Here is a 5,630-nt window from a genome sequence, read left to right as displayed (position 1 = left end):
GCAGATACACAGTGTCCTAGATGCTGTACACATCGTATTTTGATTAAAGAAAATAAAGTTGTCATGTTGATAAGTACATCTTATCTGTGCCTCTTACAGGACAGAGCAAAGGACTATTACTTCTTCCTCTCTGTGGGGCAATACTGGTGCAGTTAGATGGAAGTTCAGCAAAATATTACCCTCTGTATTTGGTCTTTCTTTTGTTTCTATTTTAGTTACAGATCTCAGGTGATGACTGATCTCTTTTTGTTTGATTTTTGATGAGGACTTCAAGTAGGAAGACCTATAACATAGAAAGCTAAGAGTATGGCAATAACTATGAGGGGCAATATAGGAAAAAACAAATACTGAACAGGTATGAAAAATGCAAGGTAGTGTATTTAACAGTGAAGGGAAAGGCTCAGAGGTATGACTTAGACCATCAGGGTATACTGCAGAGAGATGTCAGGGGGCCACTGGCCCTGCAGCCCCTTTTCCCTGGCCCTGGGGCTGAGTTTGGTCTGACTGTGGTCACTGCCAGGGTCCCCTCTCCCTGTAGCCATTGGATGAGGAGCTCAGCCTGCTTGCTGGCCCCATGGGCAGCCCCTCCTGCTTCTCCCTGGTAGGGAAGTGTTGAAAAAGGCACTTGGCTTTTTAAAATTGTCAGGCCTATAGGAAAGAAAAAGCCTCTAGGCTGGGGGAGATTAGAGAAACATAACTTAAAAAGTTTCCTTTCTTGAGTCTTAGTGGTGGCCATTTGACTATTTCTTTATAAAGTATGTACTGTATTGATAATTTATTAAAGGACAAAGCACAGCATTAGGCACCAGTGAGCATCTAATAGAAGCAGAACGACTAGAAGAAGATTGAGAACACTGCAGGCTTGTAAATCTGATCTCAGCGGCAGAAAATACATGGAGAGCAATTATGCACACAGAACATTTAGATATATGTAATTGCTTAAGGGGAGTCAGCATGGATCCTGGAAAAGAAGATTAGGCAAGATAAATGTGCTTGGCAGCTCTGAGTAGGCAGGACAGCTAGAGTGGATATCATTTATCTGGATTATGGGGAGGGAGGGGAAAATTTCTTAATCCTACATAAACCAAAAGATGACTCATTTTCAAAGTCCACAAACATAGCTTGAGAAAAGAAAGCTGGTGGACTGGATTATAGAAGGTAGAGACAACAGGCATAAATATCGTGTAACACTTATATTAAAAAGAGTCTCCATTTGACTTTCAGACACTGCTTAGTGAACTCCTGAGGCTTTGTGTTTCTGTTGCATGTAAGTAACCCCCCCTGAGTTTAGTGCTGTCCTAGTATAACCTGAGTCCTGGCAGCAGTTTCTGTAGCAGAGGCTTGAGCCTGTATTCACCTGTGAATATCCACTGTCACAGAAGGTAGGAATAGAGGAAAGGCTCCAAACTGGCATCAAGGACCCTGGTAGTAATTAAGTCACCCATTGTAGGATGGGTGGTGGAACATATGTTAAAATCACGTGTTGCATTAACTCAGGGACGGAAACGACTGGATTCAGGACAACCCTCTGGGCCTCCATCTTCATTTCCATCTCCAGCACCCATTCTTATGATTTCACTTTTATTCTACATGAAACATTTCAGAACTCGGAGCGGAGCAAGGCCATTTTCACCTTAGAGCATATGGCTGGGCTGGAAAACTCTTCACAGATTGGACCCCAGTGTGCTTTTTGTACCTCCAGTTACAGGTTTCGTGGGTGCCCATCCAAGGCACATCCTGCTCTTCTATTTGTGGCGTTATTGCTGCAGTGCCACCACTTCAGAGCAGGCATCCAGCATTCCTTGGGGATCAAAAACAGCTGGAGCTTTAAAACTGAGATCACTTCAAAAGCTCATTTTCACTCTGTACTGAAGGCTTCATCCAGCTTCCACAGAAGAATTAAATCGGTCAGAGTACCTTTCACAGGTAACAGCCCCATTTTCTAGTTCTCAAGCACTGAGGGAGCTGTTTCATGGGGGCCTGTGGCATTCAGCTAAAACACAAACGCACTCACTACCTGCCCAGACTGTAACGTGGTGAGCACTTCTGTTTGAGTTGTGCTTCACGATCATTTCCCTGCGATTTTTGTACAAACCAATCCTTGGGTGTGAGGCCAGAGGCACCTTCACCCCTGAAACTGCTCCGTGGTGGTCAGTTAAAACAGAACAACTGTGCCAAGACTGTTTTCCCCGTTTTTCTCTTCTGGAAATGAACCCCCATATCGTGCCCCACGGCCACCAGCACAGGAGGCCTGTGGGAGTGGAGGGTGAAGCCCAGAGGCTCAGGGGGCACCTCACCCAGGCGGGTGGTGGTGCTGCCTGGCTGAGGGGGAATCGCTGTTTGCTGAGGTACTGGGGCGTGATTTTTTATTGTGAAGTATAATGGTTTAAGCTGATTACTTCAAAGGGGTCCTGAGGATTCTTTTTTTCCCTAAATACATCTGTGTTCCCCAAGTTGTAAGCTGAGCTGATGGTGGAGGTGTGAAGCTCCATGTCTGTGCAGGGCTGTGGGAAAGGACAGCTCTGCCTCCAAGTGCTTCACTGCCTTCTTTGCTGTAAACACACAGCTCTGGCAGATATTCCAGGCAATGCATCTGGTCTGAGTTCATGTGTTTTATGGCTACAAATGTGTCTTTATCCTGGTTTCTACTCGACCATCTGTTTTTGTGGGCAGTGGGGCTGTGTAATGCTTCTCACAGGTGTTGTGCATTAGCTTGTCAGCATATTCTGCTTGCTTTCTGCATTTACCCTTATTTAGATCAGGTGAATAAACCAGTAACGGTCCTAAAGGCTTCAGGTGAGGCTCAGGGTGATTATGATGTCAGTGCTCAACCACACCTGTGAAAGGAGTGAAGGTTCTGAGTTCTACAGGTGGTGTGCATTTAAACTGCAGATGAAGTTTCTGAGTGGTGGTCACACTCCTTTTATAGTTGAAGGGCAAGCGATGAGAGCACACTTTTATTTAGGTTTTGTGCTGAGAAGAGGTTACAGAATGGAGAGTTACAAGCATCTTCATGTCTTCCTTCAGGAGGGGAAAACCACACCTTTCCTTGGCCTTGTTCCCTAAGGTAAGTGCAGCTGGCAGTCAGCTCTGTGCCTAGAAAAAGAGCAGCTGTTCTCTGAGCCTGCTTTTTTTTCCCCCACAAAAGGAAGTGATGCAGGGCAGTTATTAATGTCTTCTAGTAATGCATTAAGTAATGCAGCTTCATGTGTGATAATGAAGTGAGCAGCCTGTGAATTACAGTAGGGTAGGATTTGTGTAAAGCGAGTGTTTGTCAGGACAACTGAGGTCCAGATGCTGGCTTGGGAAGAAGCCTCCAGTGCCTGGCCCCAGTGTAAGAGCAAGCACAGCTAACCATGGAGGAGTTCACCAAGCCTGTTCTTGAGACCAGCTTGTCCTGGAAAGTGTACCATCTCCTTAAACGATCTGTTCTTATGCTTAACCCTTCTGTTGCGAGAGAGGTGTATTTTTTGTGTATGTTTTGTGTGTGTCAGGTTGTTTGGTTTGCTTTGGGGGTTTCCTGTTTTTGCTTCTGTGTGGGGTTTTTTTGTTTGTTTCTGTTTTGTTGTGGAGGGCTTTATTTTTATTTGGGTTGTCGTCTTGTTTAATTAAAGCTCAGTGAAAGAGATGGAATAGACTGAAACTGAGGCAAAGCAGCAAAGATGATTTGCAACAGCCTTTCCCCTTTGAGCATTGCGAACTTAGTCAAGAATCTGTCTTTGGGAGCTGTGGTGTTGGCTTTGATTTTGAAGCCTGTGTCCGAGAGCCGCTGTGAGCAGGGCTTGCTCGTGTTGCTGCAACAGGAGTGGTCGGTGATGAGGACAGTATGTAGGAAAATTCTTGTGTTTTCAGCAGTTAGCCGGACACACCAGTGGTCAGTGCTGGGGATGGGATATGAGAAAATTCCTGCGTTTTCGGCAATTAGCCAAGCACACCGGTGTGGTCAGTGACAGGGACGGGATATCAGCAAATCGCAGAGTTGGCCGCGAACAGCAAACACGCGGTTGGTCTGTGCTGGGGATGGGTATCGCGGAATTCCCGGTGTCCCGCAGCATTCCCTGGAGCCGGGTGTAATTGCGCGGCGCGGCCGCAGGAGGGCGGTGCCGCCCGCGCGGTGGCGGCGCAGGTGGAACGTTCCATCGGGAATCTCCCTTCCATGGGAGCGAGGGGGGGGAAGGAGATAGATAGTTAAAAATTTATAGCGTTTATTACTTCTTTATGTGTTTATATTGATGCGAGCGGCCGAGTAGCTGGTTTATCCTCACTTCCCAACTTGCCGGACACGTGGTGTGCCAGCAGGGTGTCACTGCCCCGCTGGTGTCAGGCTTGTGGAAGGGAGGATACTTAGTTGGGAGTGTGTGCACATCGTTTGCTGGGTGCTACCTGCCAAGCCTGTCACTAAGATTTCAGGTGTGTCTTTCTACAGGGAGAGTAAAACTGCTGGAGGCAATAGGATCGTTTTTTGGGGGGCTGCGTGGAAATGTCTGCTTGTTCCTTTTGTGCTGGATGGCTGAGAAGTAGTAACAATGGCCCAAAGTCTGAAAATTTGTGTGTTTTCAGATATGTTGTTGCATTGTGCTCTTCTCAGCTGATAAAAAAAAAAAAAACACGAAAACAATTGGTTTGGGGTTTTTCTTGTCAAACATACTGAGATCTTGGGGTGGAAAACACTCTACAGGATTTAGTTTTGTTTGTCTAGCTAAAGTATAAACAATCTCATTTTCACAATGTGTGAAATTTCTCTACTTTAAATGGAGTGTTCATCTGCTTCATTTGGAATGTCAGTTACTTGTATGTGATGACAGAAGTGCATTAATAAAGCAGTCAGGAATAAAATGCCAGAGCCTTTTTGTTCTGCCTCTTGACACCCTAGAAATCCTAGTGTTTAATTTTCACTTACTACAGCAGATTGCATAAGTATTGAAAAGAAATGCACCTAATCCTGAAATGCACTTTTGACCCCTTGTCTTTGACCCTGACATGCATGTTGGCATTGGAAATAAAATTCTGGCAGTTTTGCTTGGTTCAGTAAAGGCGAGTTTGCAGAGACAGACAGGAAATCCATTCCTACTCTGTAGATTTATCACAAAAATGCCTAAAGCAAACAACAAAGTAAGTTTGCTTTACTGGAAACAAACTCACACCTTTGCTCTTTCAAAGATCCTGTTTACAAGTTAAAGCCGTGGCTCAGACTGTCTTTCTTCTTAAACTACCAATCTATAGGTGCTGCCTGAAGGCACTTGCAAAGAAAAAAAGTCAGGAGATACCCTGCTGCTATCATGGGCTAACAGAAGCGCTTGATGTTCTGAATATGGGATGATTGTGTTTCAGTAGTCTGAAAGCCTGGAGAGCTGAAGCTGAAATGGTGACACGTGTGTGCTGTCACCAGCAAAATGATTGCACTGCATAGGAAAAGCCCAATTGAAGTTGTCTGGACCAACACAAATCTTTCTGGAGCAAAATGCATTCCCTATTAAGCCCATTAATGGGCTGTATCATAAAAGGATTGCAAAAAGGTCAGTTGAAATGACTCTTGATGTTATCTCCCTCAAAGGCTCTGCCTACACTTGGAATAGAATCGTGTTTGAAACAGAGGCACAGTTTGAGTTCAGCTCTTGCTGTTCCATTAC

The sequence above is a fragment of the Lepidothrix coronata genome, unplaced genomic scaffold, assembly GCF_001604755.1.
Source record: "Lepidothrix coronata isolate B3197 unplaced genomic scaffold, Lepidothrix_coronata-1.0 Scaffold100, whole genome shotgun sequence".
Lineage (NCBI taxonomy): Eukaryota > Metazoa > Chordata > Aves > Passeriformes > Pipridae > Lepidothrix > Lepidothrix coronata.
The sequence above is the reverse complement of the archived record's forward strand: the minus strand, read 5'-3'. Positions refer to the sequence as shown.